This window comes from Nothobranchius furzeri, chromosome 7, assembly GCF_043380555.1.
Source record: "Nothobranchius furzeri strain GRZ-AD chromosome 7, NfurGRZ-RIMD1, whole genome shotgun sequence".
In the NCBI taxonomy this organism is placed as follows: domain Eukaryota; kingdom Metazoa; phylum Chordata; class Actinopteri; order Cyprinodontiformes; family Nothobranchiidae; genus Nothobranchius; species Nothobranchius furzeri.
This window is the reverse complement of record NC_091747.1, coordinates 56,401,660-56,424,139: the sequence shown is the minus strand read 5'-3', so window position 1 is coordinate 56,424,139 and position 22,480 is coordinate 56,401,660. Positions and strand designations below refer to the sequence as shown.

The following is a 22,480-nucleotide window of genomic DNA, read 5'->3' as shown; positions in this document are numbered from 1 at the left end:
GCAGCAGAGCGTGTCAAGCCCAAATTAATGAAAGTACCAGAGAATACGAGCAGACTTGAACATTCGTGTTAATTAAATTGTTTTGGTGGCCCAACTTTGAGAATGTAATGTGGCTGATTGCTGGACGCAGCTGCCTTGAGTACATAAACAAGCAGCGCTCTCCATCCACTCCGCTCAAAAGAAGTCCCGGTACGCTGAGAGTCCATAAAACGAATGAAACCTGGTTCGAAACTACATCTTTTATCGGGATCCCCCTGAGTGAATGAGACGCAGACTTGCAGGGGAGCCTGTCACCCTTTCAGGGGAGCTGGGCTCCCCCTAGCTCCCCCGTAAATTGAACTCTGGTTTTATGTGATATTCAAACATAATACGTTTGAAATAGTGTGACTACAATGTTACCCCGGCTTTCCACGGGAGTCGTCAGCAGCACGTTACTGCAGCAGCACGTCATAGCTGCTGATAGGAACCTCTGTGGTCAACAGAACCTTTTCCACTGGAGCCGTCAGCAGTGCGAGTCGGCCGCGTCTCAGGAGCAGCATGTCGCGGCCTTTACGCGCCGGTTCTATTTTCTACGCGCGACGCCTCTGAAACGGGTCAAGTTCGACATTTTTGGGGAAGGAAAGACAGGAAATCAGACGCGGAAATGGAGAGAAGCTCCCGAGATTTTCAGAATAAAGAACATACTGCCTTCCGGTTGCTTTACTTTTAAAAAAGGTTACTAAATGTGCGGCCCCGTGAGAAGTTATCACCTAGCTAGCGGTCTCCTTTGTTTTTCAGGTCCGTATTGGCGATTATAAAACGGACAGAACATAAAACACAAACCATGTTGTAGTTTTCTCCTGCTTTTTGTTGTGTTTACTGACGAAGTCACTCGTGTGACTTCGTGCTCGGTCGGTGACAGCTGCTCCCCTGCTGCTTCGCGTCTCGTAGGAAGGGCCAAGCAGCAGCAAGACGTGCTGCTGACGGCTCCCGTGGAAACACGGGGTTACAGAGCACATAAAATGTTACTGTTAAAAGTTGGAGTTGCCTTATTTCCTTTGGTTGTAAGACGTAAGTGAATCTATGGCGAAGCTATGGCAATATTCAAGCTCATGCCTGAATCGGAGTGCGGGCTTTTATCTGAGTTTAAGTGTTACCTTAGAAATTTAAACTCCAAGACGCATCTTTTAAAGTGAGCATTCTTCCAGTTAGTTTACAGCAACACAACTAGTTAGCAAACGCTGTTGGCAGATGGAGTAAAAGCAGTAAATGCACAGCGACTGAGGGAATGAACAACAATGCTGCAGCACAGTATCTGTACGTACTATTTAATGGTGTTACACATGTTACAATGTGGTAATAATTCACTTTTCCGACAGTTCACGTGCTAATGTTTCCTCAGAGTGAGAAGGTTGCAGGTCCAAATCCAGGCTGCAGCCTTTCCCCCCTGGTGTTTGCGTGCATGGGGTTTTCTCGGGTTACCCCAGGTTCCTTCCACAGGCTTGCAACCCTGCAAAGAAAAAAGCAGTTCAATGAATGAATGAGGACCTGGCTTATGACTCGTTGCTCCAGACCTTTGACCTCAGCTAGAAATCATTTCTGCCCTTTTGAGTGTAAAGTCTGAGAACCCCTGGATTGCAGTAAAATGTTAGACGCTTGTATCCTTTTAAGTGTTTGCAAACTGAGCAGCTTCGAGTCAAAAAGCAGCTCTATTTTTCACCTGCTGTTTTGTCTAACACACCTCATATTCCCTAACTGTTTGAGCAAACGAACCGTGTCACATTGTGATTCCTTGGCTAACTTCACCAGTTTACCCCCCAGGATTCCGTTTGCTAATTTAAATGTGCTATCATAGCTCTGCAATCAGTTTTCCACCCACTTATATCTTTTCAATTATACAGATTACTATTACTGGTGGAGCTTATTGAGCTGTGCTTTTGATTCAAAGGCACACAGCCTATTGAGGCGAAAGCACTGACTGACAAACACACACACACACACCCACGCGCATAAAAATGCGTGAGTACACACCACTTGATCTGCATATCATTAAGTTTTTGATTCAATGCCAAGGTTTCCCCGAGAAAGACATCAGAGTCAAATGGAGCGAACGCGAGCGCAACACCTGTAGGATTCGTGTGGATCGGTGTGTGTGCGTGTGTGTGTGTGTTGCCCATGAGAGAGGCAGCTGTGAAAGCTGCACCTGTTTAATTGAATTAGCCTTGTTAATGTATTCACACAGGCTGCCAAAAAAGCACGCCATCAACAAGCTCATTTAAGCAATTAGCTAATTAATTGCCTGTTTGGCAGCAGCTTCCCAGAGAGCTGCGTCTTCATTATCTGATGACTGCCGCCCGCCTGTTGGATCATTGAATGAAGTTGATAATGCATAATGTCTGCGTGCTCACGTCTCCTTAAATGTCTTTTTCTTTCTTTAATACGTTGAAAGTGGTTCTTTTGGGTGAGATGCACCCACGTGCATGCACGCTCATGCGTTTGCCTGCGTGCACCATGATTTGAGCCAATATCGTTGTGCATATTGCATTGAAAGCTTATGTGGGGGCCGTCCCTCCCACAGGTAAAGACAGAGCAGTCCTCCTAGTCACTTTCTAATCTCTCTTTTATTAGAAGTTAATATCTCGCCCACTCATTCTCACTCCACACTCCCACCTGCTCAGAAATGGCCCCGCTCCATCTTTTTAATTCAATTATATCAGCCTCCCTCCCTCTCTCTCTCTCCTCCTCTGTCTGCCTGTAACTCTAAAACTCACATTTAACACTGTCTCTTCTTCTCCCTCCATCTCTTCCCATCTCATTCCTCCCGTCATTGTTCTTACATTTTCCATTTCTATTCTTAATCCTCGATGAAGGATCGGCCAATCAAGGATTGCTCACATCATTCTTCTCTTCTATGTCTTTGTGGCTAAAAACACACGATGAAAAAAAAAAAGCTTAAAAATTGCCAAAGTTATGAGACTTGATCACATTGAGGTTTTCCTCTCAATAGGAGCTCCACTGATATGAAAGTCCAAGACTTAAAGCACTCATTTGAAATAAAATCAAAAGATCTGATGTTCTTTCTTCCGGACTTCAGCCGAGGTCCCATAATCCTCGCTGAAGAATTACGACTTCACACAAACCGCATGGGAACTTTTAATCATCTCTGATGGTGGCACATTTGAAGATCAGGGTGGGAAAAAAAAATCACAGTAATGTATTAATTATGTAACAATATTATGGAGTTCTGGGCTTTAAAGACCTGGAGCTATTGGAAGAATTTTGACAGACACTGTGGTCTTTAACCACAGCAGCTGAACTGACAGCCATGAGATTTGTAGAACTCCTTTCTAGTGCAAGTTTGCTTTTGTTCTGGAATTTTCACTTGCATTTGAGCTTTTTAGTGATATTGATCCACATTTACAAAACATTCCTGATTGTATTCCTGTCAAATTAAACCAATATCAGGAAAGTGATAAATAATTACTGTCTTTTATAGTATGATTGGATCCTTTTAGGATTGCAGCAAACTACTTTGGCGTTAGCGTGTCAATCCCATCAGAGAAAACAAACAAACAAATTCACTAGTGTTTAAAACACATTAGCAGTGGTCTCTAGTAAACGAATGCCTTGTGAGTCAATCTATGTGGTACAAAGGTTCTGGCGCTAGGTTCCCATGGTGTGTTCCTAGACCAGGGCTATTCATTTCTGGACCCAGAGGGCCGGTATCCAGCACATTTTAGTTTTAACTCTGTTTCAACGTAGGGATGGGTACCGAATTTGGTACTTTTTAAGGTACCGACCGAATTCCATAGTACCGACCGAGCACCGATTCACGTCATTTCATACGGTGCCTCGTTTCGGTACCCGTCCTTCATAACGGGAACGTGCCAAGACAGCTGCGCATGCGCAAGAGCGTTATGTCGTCGCTCACTGCGAGCCAGTTGTAAACAGAGCAGCATGGTAGAAAGAACGCACGTTAACGCTTGGGTCCACTTCACTGAATGTGATGGGTAACTGGGTGATGATGAAACCAGCGACAACGATCTAAGTGAGACATCCTCATCTTAATCTGCTCCGGTAGGTAAATATAATTAGCTTGATATGTTAGCTTCCGTTTCGCTAATGGTACGTTCGCTTTCTCCTCGGAACTCCGAACTTCCGGCTAGAAGAACATGAACGCGCTCTAAAGTTTGGCTTCACTTTACTAAATGCGACGGGTGATTGGGTGAAGACGAAACCAGTGACAACGATCTAAGTGTGAGGCATCATCGTTTTAATCTGCTCCAGCAGCTAAATAAACTGTTTAAGATAACGTTAGCTTGGTATGTTAGCTTCCATTGCTACCATTGTTATCAACTAATGGTGCGTTCGCTTTCTCCTCGGAAATTCTAACTTCCCAGTAGGAAAAATCAAATGAAAAAGGACAGCAAAAGGAATGAAGATACACAGTAAATTTAGTTCACAGTAAAGATGTTTGCTTCAGTTTAATTATCAGCTTATAAAACTACAAGGTCGATGTTAAAATACAAACAGTTGTGTGTTATTTACCGTGATATTTATCAAATATTGTTATATATTGAGAAAAATATATATTCAATTATAAAAGAGAATTAAAATATTAAACACTCAAAAGTATCGAAAATTAGTACCGTTAAGTACCGGTATCGATTAGTAGGTACCGAGAATTAGTACCGGATTGATTCAAATGTCAAAGGTACCCATCCCTGTTCAACATGCAGGATTTAAACCAGCAGGTGATCACCAGGCTTCTGCAGAGCCTGATGATCTGTTGCACAGGTGATCTAGGGTGTTGGAGCACAGAAACCACTAAAACGTGCTGGATACCAGCCCACAAGGCCCAGAGTTGACTACTCCTGCCCTATAATAAAAAAGTTGCCAAACAAGAGTTTGGTCTAGCTCACTAGGCTAAAATCTACCCATAAGTGAGGTTAAACTCTCTTTTATTGCCTTGTGAGTAGTTTTCTGCCCTTGTGCTTCTGTTTTAGGTATTAGAAGTGTGTTGGAGGAGTGGGGAAGTCTTACTCATTAACATTCATGTTTTCTTTCCTCTGATTGGTTATATCAGCATGCAGCCATCTCTGTGGAGTTGCTAATAGTTAGCTTCTACTAGCTGAGACATGCTTTGCTCTCTCCTTCCTGTGGGGGGTTCTAAGCAAGGTGGGTGGGGCCACACATATCATATACATGGACTGGACCTGCCGTAGTGGCCAACCACCATTTTGGATGGTTCTCCATTCACCCCCAATGCGTTTATTTCTGCTGAGGAAGGTGCTTACCCAACAGGCAGGCTAGAAAAACCAATAGAAATCCCACATGATCTATGCTGGTTGTTGCAACTGGGGCTGCGCCAAAAAATGACCATAGTTGCTCACCCTGCATTAACTCCAGTTGGGTTTATAGAGTTAGAAGCCCACCCAATATGGTGCCGATGCTAATACCCTCTCCAGTGCCCAATGGCACGTCTACATATTCACGTCTGTGGGTGGGGCCATGAATGCTAACGTTCCTTGTGACCTAGTAGAGACTGGCTTTTTCTGACTCGCTCTTGGTCCTGTCCATTTCCTTTCTACAACTAATGCAGGCAACAGGGTTGGAGAACATTTTCACATGCATCATGCTTATGAAAACAGTGACATTTATTTTCAAAAAGAGCAAGTATCACACCATTTCTCAGGGAATGAGACCTTTAAGACAACTATCTGTCTGTTTCTAAGCTAATACTTGTTAATTAGATTTTAATTTGACCATTTTTTTCATTATAAAAGATCCATCAGACACCATTTCTGAATGTTTTGTTATCCTTTGTTGACAACTTCCACTGATATTGCACAATTTATAATATTGAGAGGTTGTAGGTATGCACCAGCATAAATGCAGAAGCTCATTTTCAGACATGGGTGGCATTTACAGCCTCATCATTCAGATATAGGTCACTTAAACATTTTCCTCAAAGCTGCATTCCCACATACCACTGCCATTCCCCTTGAGATTAGGCAGTACATCAAGTGTGGTACCCAGGTGAAAGTTGCCTTACATCTGCTGTTGCCATGACAATTTATAAAAGGCTGACATTATATATATATATATATATATATATATATATATATATATATATATATATATATATATATTAGATGATAGATGTGACTTCTTTGTTCAAGGTAAATGAAAAATAGCTGAAATTAGTCAGATTCATATAATTTTATGGGATTTTGTGCCTTTAATTGGGTTTTACATTAACGGTATTAATATTTAAAAAATGTGTAGAAAATGTGCTTTTTAGCTTCATTCATCATCCGAAATCCCTGCTGCAATATAGAGATTAGCATAAAGAGTGCTTTTGTAATGTGCCGAACTTTAACAGTGTTGAGCTGCTGCCGTTCACACAGCATTTTTTGTAGTTTTGTGAAAATGTATTTTATTTCCCAATAGTCTCAGTAAGATTTGTAGAATATAAGATTCATTTGAATCCAATATTGCAGAACTAATGGGACCTGTGCTTGTAATTGTTTCCATCCATTAGCGATGCTGTAAATAATTTAAACATGAACGATGACCTTTAACTCATTGATACGGCATGCTGGACTAGATATTATATATTCCAGGAGGTATGCATGATAGGATCTCTCAAGGACACATAATAGCGTTGTCACGTTGTCCGGTACCAAGCCCTGAATCTGAATCAGAAACAATGCATTTGTCTCAAAAACTGGAAATAATTTAGTTAGACAAAAATCTGCAGTTGGCACTGGCTGTGTGTGCACAACAAATTCTGCAAATTTCTGTTTGTTGTAATGAGTTTTTGTTTGTGTCTGTGTTGACGGTCTGAGGGGCCTCCTTATTCATCCAACACAAGGCTCATTTAGCTACAGTGCTAATGAAAAGGCACTTTGATTTGGTGAAGGGGTTCTGATTCACAGGCTCACTCACACTTGCATTCATGCACGGGGTGAGGAGTTCAGCCAGCGTCTGCTTCCTCTGATATTACCATCTGTTCCCCTCATACAGTATTTAGACTGGTAATTAATTTGTTTTAGTGTGTACAAATTAAGTTCATTTCATTTTCTTTCAGAGATGGTGATGCGTGATGTTATATGATCCTAAGATTATACATAATCCTGTTTTTGCATGAGCTTTATGGAGGTTAGACAAAAAACATCCCCACTCTGCAAAGACTGTTATGTCTTCACAGGAATTTAACCTTAATGTACCAGATAATGCTATGTTGCATATGTGAGAGCAAGTGGAAAAAAATAATAATAAGGGTTTAAAAACCTGCATTGGCTACTAAAAAAATAAATAAAAATAAAAATGGGACAAATAATTTAATAAATGAATGTAAGCAATAATAATAAAATAATAAACAAGCTTTGACATTTATCTCTTGTAGTGCAAAATGTTTGTGGAATAAATTTAAAACTGAAGACAAAACATTATTTAGCATGTTTTATGCTCACACTTCTTACAAGTAACAGACAGTTGGGTTTTGTTAAAGAGGGCTCCATCTAGAGGCAGAAAAACATATTGCGCCTTTAGCCCCTCTACCTGCTTCCATGATAGCGGCCGCAAACTCCGTTCTTGAACGCGCGCACCTCTAGCCGACCAACAGAGCTAAAACACATTGTTGATGTTTTTCGGCTGTTATTTTTAGAGACAGCTTATCTGCAAAACGCGTGCACTCTGTCAGTGACATGTGATCGGATGTCTAACGCTAATGGCTAATGCTAAGTAGCGTTCAATTAAAATTACATGAACTCTACGGAACGGGGGGGGGGGGGGGGGGGGGAATGGTCGCAAAGCAAAAGAGTTACGAATTGCTCACGTTCTATCACAAGCCCTTTTTACAAGACGCACCATGCCAGCGTAGTATCACTGCAACGGTGTGTCTTATAAACGTGACGTGCCGGCATGGCGTTTCACAAATTTTGCAGCATTCCTTCCACCTCGCTTGGTAGTAAAATTTCAGTAACGGTCGGTCTTATTAACGGCTACTGCGCCATGGCACAACAGAGGAAGGTGTCATGACGATGTGGGGAGTTAATGCTGAGCTCTGGCCAGACAAAATGTTGAAAATGAAAGTAAACACGGTCAACAAGTTTTGCTTTTTGAACAAATTTTGAGATGGCAAACTTGAGCATCTCTGTTAGAGCTGCAATATGTTCTGCTCTCACGAGCTCCTGTAGAAGCAAACTATGAGTTGAATATGGCGTCGCCCACTTGGTAGTAAAATTTCAGTAACGGTCGGTCTTATTAACGGCTACTGCGCCATGGCACAACAGAGGAAGGTGTCATGACGATGTGGGGAGTTAATGCTGAGCTCTGGCCAGACAAAATGTTGAAAATGAAAGTAAACACGGTCAACAAGTTTTGCTTTTTGAACAAATTTTGAGATGGCAAACTTGAGCATCTCTGTTAGAGCTGCAATATGTTCTGCTCTCACGAGCTCCTGTAGAAGCAAACTATGAGTTGAATATGGCGTCGCCCACAGACTTAGACCCACGCCGACGTTTGCGCCTGATTTTTATGGCTATATGTTACGCCATCATTATTTTCCAACAACTGGACATGGTTTCATTCATTGTCAATAGCATTTCAATGGATTTTTGCAGAGATTAATGGTAAAAACTACACATTGTCACGTAAAGGTTATTCTGCATTTTGCAGAATTTTTATGAGACCAAAAGTACAAAAACATGAAACACACAAACCCGGCTGGTTGTGAGCCTCACGGGAATCTAAAAACAACACATGATGGTGAAACTCCGCTTGCCCATTACAACACCAAGCTCAAAGAAAACCTGACCACACTGCAGAGCGGAGCTGGTGACACACACACACACACACACACACACACACACACACACACACACACACACACACACACACACACACACACACACAGACACAGACACAGACACAGACACACACACAGACACACACACAGACACACACACAGACACAGACACACACAGACACACACACACACACACACAGACACAGACACACACACACACACACACACACACACACACACACACACACACACACACACACACACACACACACACACACAGAGAGAGAGAGAAAGGGAGTTCTTAAATAAAGAACAAAATTGGGTAACACTCTCTAAATCAAATCCAGTATGAAACATAAGGGAATTCTCCTCATTTTTCACTTCCTTCAAAGTTAATCATCTGTCCTTCTCCTCCTCCCTCCCTCCCTCTCTTGCCCTCTCTCCATATTTAATAACTCATCACCACCATCTTAGCTCCACTGAGAGTATGACAGTATCCCAATAAAGAGCCATGATAGTGTGAATCTCACTCAGCCGTTGAAAGGGAACCCGACTTTGGGAGGGAGTTATTGTTGTTTGCATTTCTTTAATGACATTCTTACATCCTTTTTTTAATATTTTATTTCCTATCCTGCCTCATCTCTCTTGTCCAGCCTCACGCTCACCTCAGTGAGAACCAGTGGTAATGAATGTGAGCATTAAAGAGTCATACACATGATGAATGGACTGGCCTTTAGCTTTCACTCATCCTTTCTATCTCCCTCCTCTTTGCTTTTCTTTCTTTCTTTCTTTCTTTCTTTCTTTCTTTCTTTCTTTCTTTCTTTCTTTCTTTCTTTCTTTCTTTCTTTCTTTCTTTCTTTCTTTCTTTCTTTCTTTCTTTCTTTCTTTCTTTCTTTCTTTCTTTCTTTCACCCCTCTGGGTATATCAGAATGGCGTGATGTGTTTTAGGCCTAAATTAACCCATTTACTGTGTCCTTGACCAAACTAAGTCACCCGTCTGCTGCTGGTGTAGCAGTAGGCTACATCACATGCAGTCAACTGGACATAAAAGCAGTAAGATTTCACTTTTTACTTGTTCTCGCAGTAACTCTTTTCCCATAATAATAGTGTTCAGAATGTTTCAGTATATTATTTAAAATGTTACAGGACACATTTTTAAACCTAGCAGCGTAACATGCTGATGTTTGAAATACAAGTGCAATCTATGTGCGCTTCCCTGATTGGCTGTGCGCATAAAATGTTTAAATTCTCAGCATAACAAGTTCCTTTAAGAGCCTCAAAGCTAAGCATAAAAAGTCAGGGTCCCCACCTACCGATCAATGGTGACTGTACCCCATGATCCATAACGTCCTAAGGTCGTTTTGCTTCTGCTCTTGTCCCAGACCCCTAAAGCTAACCTCCCTGTGCTCATACCATTGGTTCACTGGTGTCAGAAGATGCATCCATTCCGTAAGAGGTGAGTGGTTATGATGTTGTGGATAATCATGAATGTGGAGGACATTTCCGAACAGAGATCCTGCTGCTGTTGAGTGCTGAACTGGAAGGCAAAAAGCCTTCAGTTTAGTGGTGTGACCGTGTACCAACCCCTACTGAAGGGCATGGGGCTTTAGATCATACTCAAAAGAAAGAGAGCTCAGGTACAGTTGGTTGAAAAGGGCGTCCTCTGTTGAGGGCCCTGGCTATCAGAGTTGGGGCGAAGAGCTGGAAGCAAAACTGCTTGTCAGGTAAGTAGCAGCCACATGTTTGTGTTTAGCTACTGAAGGACTGATCACTCACCCAGTCACCACTCAGTCATTGGTCTTTTCCTTCCATGTCACGAGCTCTCCTTAAGCCTGTCAGCCCAGTAAGTTGATCACTTCTCATTACGTGTCCCCAGGATTCAAATTATCAGGGGAGCTAGGGGGAGCCCTGCTCCCCTGAAAGAGTGACGGGCTCCCCTGGAAGCCCTCATGTGACACAACAGATGAACCACTCACCCCCCTCACAGAGGTGATCAGACGTACAACTTCCCCCTTCCAAAAAGTTGTTTGTTGGAGTACGGAATTCACCGAGCCTGCTCTTACGGCGTTCCCACCAGGGGCGGATTTAGGACTGAAGAAGATCCGGGGCTTAACACATGTGCGCACCCGCGCACACACACACATGTGACACGCACTAGTCAACATCATATATATTTGTCTTGTACCACACAATTTTTAATCTGAAGCTACATATTAAGCATATTCAGGGCAGAGTATTGTTCCTGTTAGTGTTTAGTGTGAGATGATAGTAAATATTCCCTTTCTTTCTCCAACAACTTTACCTGATAGTAAGCTAACTTTAGGCAAACCAGCAGCACAACAAATATTTTCAAATTAGACTCACAAACCTGAGTCAACACCAGTATCATCAAAGCTGGGGTTCTGTCGCGATACTTTTGGTCTAAAAAAAAACGTCCTTATGTCCATCTTCACTCATGCGTTTCAAGCAGAGACTGTAGAAGAAGCCGGCTGCTGAAGGGCTTCTTCTTCAGTGGTGGAGTCTGAGGCAGGCTGTATACAAACTACTGCCAGCTGCTCCCCCTCTGTTGGACTTTGGTACTGCACATTACTTCCACATTTTAGATCTGGGGCTTTCCATACAACATTCTGGGCTTGAGCCCAAGTAGCCGGGCCTAACGTCGCCCCTGGTTCCCACGTGGCTCTCATGGAAGACTGTGTAACTCAAACCCCACCTGTCCCTCTGTAACCTCTAACTCTGCTGGATATGTCTGCTGTGGCTACATCGTAGCTCATCCCCACCAGTGTATGAATGTGTGTGTGAATGGATGAATGATACACTGTAGTGTAAAGAGCTTTGTAAGAGCTTTGGAGTCCTTACTCTGAGAGGCGCTATACAAGTGCGGGTCATTTATCGTTTATCATGATGTTAGAAGTTACCAGATTAAAGCGCCCATCAGTTGCCATCCGGCACTCAGGATGCAGTTGGGTTACCCCGTGCACAAAAGTCCTTCCCTGCAGTCTCGCAGGTTCCATCCCTGGTCCGTTCCATCACTGCTACACCTTTTCACTGGGAGTCAGCTGAGGTGCGTTGAACATCTGATTCAGAACCAGAACTTCACATACAGTAACTGACCACTGTGATTTATTACACCTTTTAGAAAAGTATGTTTTAGTCTGATGGCAAAAGAAGATGTGTTCAGCTTTCTACCACTTTTTAGAGACGCTCCTTAAAGCCTTTTGGGATCCATCTTTATTGTTTCACAGTCAAAGCAGCGACAGCGGGGTTCACTGGCTTTGCTTAAAGCCTTTGTGATGTTTCCCTTTCACTGCTATGGAGACCAGCCAGAGACAAACAGCTCTAAATTCTACTTTTGTCTCTTTGTGTAGTTGGAATAGTTCTCACAGTCTCAACCCATGCACAGCAAGTAAAGGGCTTATTTTTCACTTTTATTTTTATTTATTGTACCTTCTGCCGTTGCATTCTCCAGTTACGAACCACAGTATGCAGGCTGGATGAGACCAGAATGATCCGAGCACAGAAAAACGTCTTTGAACAGAAGGTAATGGTTCTCTTTGTCATTTAAATATTAAACTAGCAACCTCCTTTATGAGAGTTACAGACAACCTTATTTGTCGGCTTTTCTCTAAGAATTTTAGACATGAACACACATGATGTCAAGTCTGGTTTAGTCAGACGTCAGGAAACGTCATTTTACCACGACGGCTACATCTGGAAGAAAGAGAGCCAGTATCTAAAAGATTGGAGATTAAAGCTGCTTTCTGGAGTTTTCCTCTTTTAGAAATTATGTATGATTTGTCAGAAATCCGTAAAAGTGATTATCTCATCATGTACTATGATAATATAAGCAATACGCAGTGTTGCCAACTCAGCGACTTTGTCGCTGTTCCTAACGACTTTTTGACCCCCCTCAATGACTTTTTTTCCAAAAAGCGCCTAGCGACGAACCTAGCGACATTTCTCAGGACCCGTTGCTGTAGAACTTTCTTTTAGATCTTCCCTACAGATTAGCAACAAAGAAACCATTTGTACTCTGAACCGAACGATAATCTGCACGTGTGCACGAGAACTGACCAATCGTAAACCGTTTTCGGCCGGGCCGATTCGCTGAAGACAAATGGGCCATTCCCATCTGTACTGGGTCGGCCCGGGCCGGGTAGCGTAGGTTGTTTACATATCTGGGTGGCCTGGTATTTTTCCGGGCCAACCAAGGCTCATTCTCAGCCCTCTTCTCGAGGGGGTCTGCTTCAGGCCGACCAGGGCCAACACACCCACTGCTGACAGCAAATTCACACCTTCCATTAGAGCAAGCCTCTGATTGGTGGGTAGAATCAGCCCACATGGGCTTAAGACAAGGATGTGTGGAATCAACCGGGCCAGGCTGGGGCCGACTGGGGCTACCCGGCCCGGGCCGACCCGGTACAGATGGGAATGGACCAAAAGGTACAGTTGCAGAGCTGGAGACCACCGATTTACGTCTGCTGCTGCTTCAGGCTCACGCTTCTACTAGAGACGGCGCAGGCGTCAACCTGCGATCTCTGGTTCTGCAGCCGTCAGACACTTTGGCTTTTCCTGCATTTGGCAAATAAAGTCAACGGGAGTTTCAACTACCGTCCCGTTTACACACGCAGCTCTGGCTTATCTGAATTTTCTTCAGTGACACAGGGATGGTTATACCATGAGACACACGCTCCCTTTTGCTCGGTGCGCCGTTATTATCACGATGGAGAGAATACACAACAGAGAAGTTGAGAAACTATGAGGTGTAAAAAAAACAGCTTGTTAGGAAAATGTCTGTGAGAATGAGGAGAGCATCTTGCTATGGGGAAAATGAACGCCAAAGTGGCATGATGACGCCATCAATATGTAAATTAGCACGTGACATCATCTGGCGACATCTAGCGACTTTTGGGGGGAACTTCAGCTACTTTCAGTCAAAAACAGTTGGCAACACTGGCAATACGTCTTTTTTTTTTGCTAAGCACGCCCCCTGCCCGGCAGAGCTCCGTACAATAGGAAACTGAGCGCCGACCAGAACTAACCAATAGGGTTAGACTACCACTTAGACACTTCACATTTAAGGAAAACCTTGGCTGATGCGGAGTTGATGAACTTTTCACGGACAAGAAAGTCTCTAAAATATAAATATATGAGAACACAACATGACATGAGAATATTACTCGTAAAACAACGTGTTTTATCTCCGTTTGTCGGCTACAGAAGGACATTTATAAACAGAAACGTGAAGTCGCCATCTTAAAAAAACAGAGGAACAGCAGTTTTGTGTGATATGCTTGACAGCCACTAGATGGTGCCATCGGATAAGAGAAATACTCCGGAAAGAAGCTTTAAATGTTGTTTTCACCTTATTTGTCATGCTTTGTCCTTTTCTAGAGTAAGACTGAAAAGAGGGTTGCACAGGTGAGGGATGATTTTAATATGTGATATTCACAGTGATGGACTGTTTCTACAGTGGGTAGGGCTAGAAAGTAGTGGGATGTTCTTCTGTTTGGTGCCTTATTTAAAACACACCTCACACATGTGGAGGAAGAGTTTCGCCGCTGGGACCATCAGGGGACTGTCAAATTCCACTTGTACTACTTTGGTCTTTAGACCTTTGTTGTGTGACTCCTAAAGAGCACGTTTGTGTTTAGTGGTTTGTCTTTAAAATCATTAACCAGGTTGAAGAGATACTTCTCCCAAAGCCAGTGGTGACTTTCAAGAGATTCTTTTTTAAAATTACTTTACTTAGGAAAAAGGGAAGCGGCTCACAAGGTCCAGCTCTATTCTCTGACAATCCTCTTAATGAACAATTCACGTGTGTTTTAGTGAAAGGGTGAAGGTCAGGTTTTCTGCTATAACTGAGACTGTTGTTACAACTGTGTAGGGTGGACTTTTTAAGGCTTGCCATGTCTGCCGCTCAGAGCGCTAAACGCAAAGGTTTTAATTACAAATTCTGTATAATACACTCTAGATCAGTCTTTAACACTTTTTTCTGCTAAATAGATCCATGCATTTATGGCCGTGTGCACTTTTAGAGGTGTGTGTGTGTGTGTGTGTGTGTGTGTGTGTGTGTGTGTGTGTGTGTGTGTGTGTGTGTGTGTGTGTGTGTGTGTGTGTGTGTGTGTGTGTGTGTGTGTGTGTGTGTGTGTGTGTGAATTTGCGTATTCCACACCTTGCTTTAACTCAGTTGATGGATCATTACATTCTGTCCAGGGATCTAGTTTCTCCTCCACATCTGTCCCTGCTTTACGCACCCAAACTGTTTTTCCTCTGATCTCTGTCTAACACACACACACACACACACACACACACACACGCACGCACGCACGCACGCACGCACGCACGCACGCACGCACGCACGCACGCACACACACACACACACACACACACACACACACACACACGCGCACACACACGCGCACACACACGCGCGCACACACACGCGCACACACACACACACACACACACACACACACACACACACACGTGTGTCCACACGCCATCCCAGCTTTAAGCATGCACACTCCATTTCGTCAAATTAAACGGACACCGCCTGCAGTGGCTGCACTTTCTCTACTGTAAATGAAACTGAGAACTTTAAGTATTTTCCTCTGCAGCTCGAAACGTCGCAGCATCAACACAGCTGAACAAACACTGTTAACGTGTTTGCATTCGTGTTCAACGCATTCTGATTATTTTACTCCAATCTCATCCTTTTTAGGCTTCTTTTTTCTTTTAAAAAAATAGGAAAACATTTTCTGTAGAAATTATGAGTTTTCCTCAAAGCTTTTATTTTGAAAAACCACTTTAGACAGTTTAACTTGTATATTTTTGAACTCACAATATCGTGATTTTATAATCTAGCAAGAAAATCTTTAAATATATTCAGATATTTATTTATTTTAATTGCATTTACCTTTATAATAATTACACATTTGTGTTTTGCCATCATCTTATTTAGATGAAGAAGAAGAAGAAGGAGAAGAAGACGAAAAGATCATTTCTATAGCGCCTCTCAAGATAAAAATCACGAGGCGCTTCACAAAAACAAAAAATGTAAAAATATAAAAAAAAGAATTAAAAAATGGTTAAAAAATATTTAAAATGAGCAAAATATAGACTATTTTGATTAAAAATGTTAAGAAAGAGAGAGAGTGAATAGGAAAGAGGGAAATCAGTGGATCCTGAGGAAGGTGGAATAGGTGGGGAGAGCAGAATAAGGAGAGGGTGATGAAGGTCACACCAAAGCCAGCTTGAACAAGTGAGTCTTCAGCTGCTTTTTAAAGGAGACCACTGAGTCCACTGATCTCAGGCTCAGGGGGAGAGAGGTCCAGAGTCTGGGGGCCACAGCAGCAAATGATCTGTCACCTTTGGTCTTTAGCCTGGTGCTGCACAACCAGTAGGCTTCGATCACTGGACCTCAGGGACCTGCTGGGGGTGTAGGGACTAAGAAGATCACCAATGTAAGATGGTGCTTGTCCATGTAAGGCCCTATAGACCAGAACCAGGATCATGAAAGGACAAGCGGGGTGATGTGGGTGTGTTTGGAGGACTTGGTCAGAAGCCGAGCACGGGCATTCTGAACCACCTGTAGACGGTTCAGGGAGGTTCTGCTCCGACACGTTAGGAGCTATTTCCATTTTTCTTAGCTCAGAATTATCACCTGATTAACCAGTCACACTTATTCAAACATGAATTGTTGCCAAATTTGGCCAAACTTCGAAAAATAATTTGCATTCTCTCTTTGAGATAATGAATGTAACTGCAGGATCAAAATGAACACACATAGAGGCTGTCATCTGAAATATTAAATCATTATCAGCTACAGATATTCAAATACGTGCTCATCCTAACAAATAAATAAATAAAAAACAAAACTATATGTATATATATATATATATATATATATATATATATATATATATATATATATATAATGTTTTGATTTGTATTCATCTATTTTTGCATTTTATTTATTTTTTATTAGTGACCTAATATCATCAGTTTTATGGTCGATTATGTTTTTTTTTGTCAACCAATAGGAACTGTTTATTTGTTGATGCAACGTGATAAAACGGTGATGTTCACTTCAGGAAAGCAATATTTTAAACAGAAAAAGACAAATGATTGAAGAAAATATGAAAAAAAAAGTGAAAAGCAACAAATTTTATTTAAGCCAGTGAATATTATTCAAGCCCTCAGAGGTGGACATGGGCAGACTCTGATTCTGAACAAAACGCTGAACAACCTTCAGGATATCTCAGTGAATTTTCTCTGCGTTGCTTTCGCTCTTCATCTCACTTACTGCTCATTTCTTTTCTCGCCTTTCCACGTCTCCCTTTTATCCCACCCCACCCCACTCCTTCACCGCACCCCATCCCCAACTGTTGAAATATTATTTTCCCCCTCCTGTCGTCCTGTCCCTCCTTTTTCTTTTCTCTTTTCTTTATCTTGTCATTGGCTGTCAGTAGGGATTCTGTCTGCGCTGAGCGTTGTGTGCGTGCGTCGTGTGTGTGTGTGTGTGAACACATTGAGACTGAGATACACTTAAGAGCTCATTGATTTAAAAATACCTTCGATATTGGAGATCCCCTCCTGCAGATTCGTTGAGGAGCTTATCACACACACAGACATACGCAGAAACCAAAGCTCCACTCCAAAGTTTCTCCTTAAACTTTGTGATTGACCTAGTTAGCGCGTCGTTTGACAAGTTGTCTGTTTTGACACGACATCCTCTGGTGTTTATCAACATCCATTCTGCCTATCACACACTCACATTGGGAATTCATGCACAGAAACACACACACACACACACACACACACACACACACACAGACGCTCAAAGATAAATCAAGTTAAGATTTCAAAATTGGCTGGAAGTTAGCGGTGTACTTGCTATTGGTTAAGTTGAGCGAAATACAATTTTCAGCATGACTTAAAGCTTTGGTAATTTGTGTGTGTGTGTGTGTGTGTGTGTGTGTGTGTAGGTCCTTTATCTTATGTTTAGGAACTTCAAAACATCATTTGTATATCCGTCCACAGCATCGACTAGTGTTTAGACGAATGCAATTATTTTTTTCTTCATATTTTCTTCTCCTCCCTCTCTTTGTAGAGGCTCAGATTTACTACGGTATGTGAGCCTGGCCACTGACAGCCAGAGGTGTAAGGTCAAAGAGCCAAGTTAACTCCATCAATCCCCTCGGACAGTTACAAACAAGCTCTCAGCTCTGGTCAAAACAGTCTCTGGATCATGCGGGACAGGCAGAGACGGAGAAAGAAAAAGTGAACAGTTGACTCTGTTTGGCGTGAAGAACTACTGCAAATTAAACTGGAAACTTATTTCCATCAAAGCTGGTCGACTGTGATACGTTTAGACTTGTGTTTGGTGACTATCTCTTAAAGTTGCAAAGGGAGACAAACCAGTGGTGCTCACTCTAAATATTTATTTTAAAAGCCACCATATACACACACAACTGTGTATAACTACTTCTGATGTCAGAACTGCCTCGATGCCTCATGGTGACCTGATAGGATCACACACTTCAGTTCAATTCAATTCAAGTTCATTTATACAGCGCCAAATCACGACAAGAGTCGTCTCAAGGCACTTCACATAATAAACATTCCAATACAGGTCAGTTCATTAACCCAATCAGAAAAAAGTTTCCTATATAAGGAACCCAGCAAATTGCATCGAGTCACTGACTAGTGTCAGTGACTTTACAGCAATCTTCATACTAAGCAAGCATGCAGTGACAGTGGAGAGGAAAACTCCCTTTTAACAGGAAGAAACCTCCAGAGAATCCTGGCTCAGTATAAGCAGCCATCCACCACGACTCACTGGGGATCAAGAAGACAGAGCGCGCGCGCACACACACACACACACACACGCACACGCACACGCGCACGCACGCACACACACACACACACACACACACACACACACACACACACACACACACCAAGTAGTGTTTCTATGGTTTCATTGTGATTTCTTAGTAAATATTCTGTTTGGTGAAAGATAAACTTTATTGTATTTATCCTAGTGGATCTATAATTAAACGAATAAACTAGTATTAGCACATGAAAAGTCAAGGAAAGCAAAAAGTTATTATCAGGAGAGGGAGAATGTTTTAGTGGTTAGCAGCAGTGTGCTAGAAGATGGCCCCCTCCATGAGGCCACCACAGCTCAGCAGAACATCATTGTAGCTTCTTCTGGGGAGAAAAACACTTACAGAGAAAAAATAAAGTTAACTGCTGAAATTGCAGAAAATAATACAGTTAAAGAGCAGATTGTAGAAGAAAGTAGTAGAGTGTGGAAAGTGGTCAGTGTATCCTCCAGCAGTCTAAGCCTATAGCAGCTTAACTAGAGATAACTCTGGATAACCTAGCCTTTTAGATGGAGGCAGGGCAAGGGAGAGTTGTCTTTACTGACTGTACACTCCACCTCCCTCTACTCCCCCACTTGTCCAGATTTAGGCTAACATCAGATTTTAACCATAGGCCCTATCAATTAAAAAAGTTTTAAGCCTAGTCTTAAATGTAGACAAAGTGTCTGCCTCACAGACTAAAGCTGGGAGCTGGTTCCACAGGGAAGGAGCCTGATAACTAAAAGATCTGCCTCACATCCTAATTTTAGATATTTTGGGAACCACCAGTAAACCTGCAGTCTGAGAGCGAAGTGCTCGGTTGGGAACGTATGGAACAATCAGATCACTGATATATGATGGAGCTTGATTATTAAGAGCTTTAAATGTGAGAAGGAGGATCTTAAAATCTATTCTGAATTTAACAGGCAGCCAATGTAGGGAAGCTAAGACAGGAGAGATATGACCTCTCTTTTTAATTTGCACGCATGCACTTGCATCCATGATGTGAATCTCTCATCACCCCACACACCAACGTTTGTGGACTGGATTGAGATCTGGTGACTGTTGAGTCCACGATAAAGAAAGCAGTTGAAGAGGACCTGAGCATTGTTACATGGTGTATCGTCCTGCTGGAGGTGGCCATCAGAAGATGGGTCCACCATTGTCATAAAGGGATGGACATGATCAGCAATAATTTTTTGGGAATAGTCCGATTAGCTTGTTGGGCACCCAAAACTGCCATGTTTAAATGATTTGAAATGCTCTTTCTTCTGTCTTCAGACATTCTTTTTTTCTAAATGCTTAAATGCATCTACGCAATCTCGAGATTCCAGAAACAAGCAGCCAAAATGAGTTTTCTCTGCAGAGTGGCTGGGCTCTCCCTTAACCCAAAATTCCACTGTCTCCGCTCCGCCCCCGCCCTCCGCTGCCGCTCGCTTCCGAACTCAAATTATACTGTACCCGCTCTACAACGGCTCCGCTCCGGTGCGGAGACCTGAGGTGCACAAACAAGCATGCGCGGGATTTTTGAGATCTTGCGATTCAGTCCGAGCAATAAACGCAGAAGTTAGATCCAAACACCCGTTGTGTGGGAGAAGCATCGAAATGAACTGTTTAATCTGCCCATCATTTGTGTTGAGTGATCAGCACGTGTTTGGACCAACAAAGGGCGACTACTTTGATAGTAGAAACTGTATTTATGGCTTATTTTTGTGTATTTAAAGTTCAGCCGCCATTGATAGTTATTAAAAGTTGTTAAACCTGTGCATATGAAACAAAAAACGCCTTTTGTTTATCGAATTATTGTGAAATAACAGAAGTTGTGCTTGCTCCCTTTCCTGTTGGGAAGTTGCGATTTCTGTCCATTGACTGCGGAGGTGCTCCGGCGTCCGGCAAAAATAGCATCGATTCTATTTTTGCCGGACGCCGCACGGCCGCAGTAGGGAACAGCTCTGATTGACTACAACGGGACCATTTTTGCTGCGGAGTTCGTGCCGGAGCGGAGATAGTGGAATTTTGGGGTTAGAGATAGAATAAGAAGCTCGGTCACCTGGGAGGGGCTCGGAGTAGACCCGCTGCTCTTCAACATCGAGAGGAGCCAGTTGAGGTGGCTCGGGCATCTGGTCAGGATGCCTCCTGGACTCCTCCCTGGTGAGGTTTTCCGGGCACATCCAACTGGGAGGAGACCTAAAGGTAGACCCAGGAAACGTTGGAAGGACTATGTGTCTCATCTGGCCAGGGAACGCCTTGGGATTCCCCCGGAGGAGCTGGCCCAAGTGGCTGGGGAGAGGAATGTCTGGGCCTCTCGACTCAGGCTGCTTCCCCTGCAACCCGACTCCGGATAAGCAGATGTAAAAGGATGGATGGGCTTAAATGCATTGAGCAGCAGCCATGTGATCCATTTATTAGTCATTTGTGATATAAAAAACAACTTTTGACTGGTTTTCTACTGGACAGCGGTCCGATGTCTTCAATCCCCAATTCCCAACACTCGGTTTCTCTCTTAGGAGGAAATCTGACTCGCATTCCAACTACTGAAAGGTCAAAGAGAAGTCGGGATGCTTTTGAAATATTAGTGAAACATGATCCCAGATGAAAATATCCCAAAATGGCTCAGAACCCAAACCCAGGCATTTTCAGCGACCTCAAACAGAGAGAGCCTGATAAGATACAGACTCAGTGAAACCCAGACAGACGGGGAAAAAAGTCCAAAACATTTCCCCCGAGCAGACTTGTGAGGAATCACACCCACATAAAAGCATGTGCAGACACGCGCGCGCGCACACACACACACACACACACACACACACACACACACACACACACACACACACACACACACACAAACACACACACACACACACACACACACACACACACACTTGGCATACAACTGGAGTGGGTAATTAAGGAAGGGTCACCAAGGAAACAGGCAAACAGACGTTCTGTATACTCAGAGTAGAAAAACCAACTGTTTTCTGTACCGTCATCCGCCCACTACCTCCATTATCTTAGGCATAAGTATGAAAACAAGACTGGAATATTCCATTTTAAGTTCAGTGGGCGGAGTTCCCCCGCTTACTGGGATACACTGATTGTTGCCAATAAACCAAGAAGATATCAGTTTTAGCAGGACACAGTTGTTTCTTTCTTCTTGACAAAATGCTTTTTAAAAGTTTTGCAATTGAAATAAGAAATGAGATGTTGTTCAGTGAAAAGCAATAATATATAAGCATTTAATATTTATACATGTGATAGGCCCTTTCTCTCTCTAACCGTCCTGCATGCTGCAGGTTTTCTCCGTTTTCCAGAAAAACTGTTTCCTAGATTTCCTACTTTCTAATCAGCCAAAGGGATCCACCGAACGCAAAAAAAAAAAAAAAAAAAAAAAGCTTAATATGCGCTGCGCTCCAGCAATGAGTTGAAATCACCGGGGCACAGATTATGAACTCAGCTGAAAAGTACATGAAGTACCAGAGAATATGGGCTGATATAAATTATCGTAATCTAATTACGTTGTTTTGGTGGAGCGTTTTGCGAATATAACAGTGGCCCCGCGCAGGACCCTGCTGGAGTGTTTGAGCCATTACTGCTGCGTCCTCTCTGCTCATAGAATGCCCGCAAAGCTGAGTCCATAAATGACGTCATATATGTGGATACCGGATCTTTTTTCAGGTTTCCCGCAATTGTAATTTTTAAGAAACCCACATCTTGATTCTGGGTTTTAAAATGCATTGTAATTACTGCGTTACTGACAATTTTACAGAGTAAATATTACCATTTTCTTTCCCTGTAATTCCTTACATTACCACAT

General features: G+C 42.7%; 1 protein-coding gene across 1 annotated transcript in view; it reads left to right on the top strand.

Moving 5' to 3' along the window:
* The window catches only part of LOC129167081 (myosin-9), a 121,475-nt gene that overhangs the window by 16,209 nt on the left and 82,786 nt on the right, over positions 1 to 22,480 (top strand). The gene's annotated exons all lie outside the window — the stretch shown is intronic.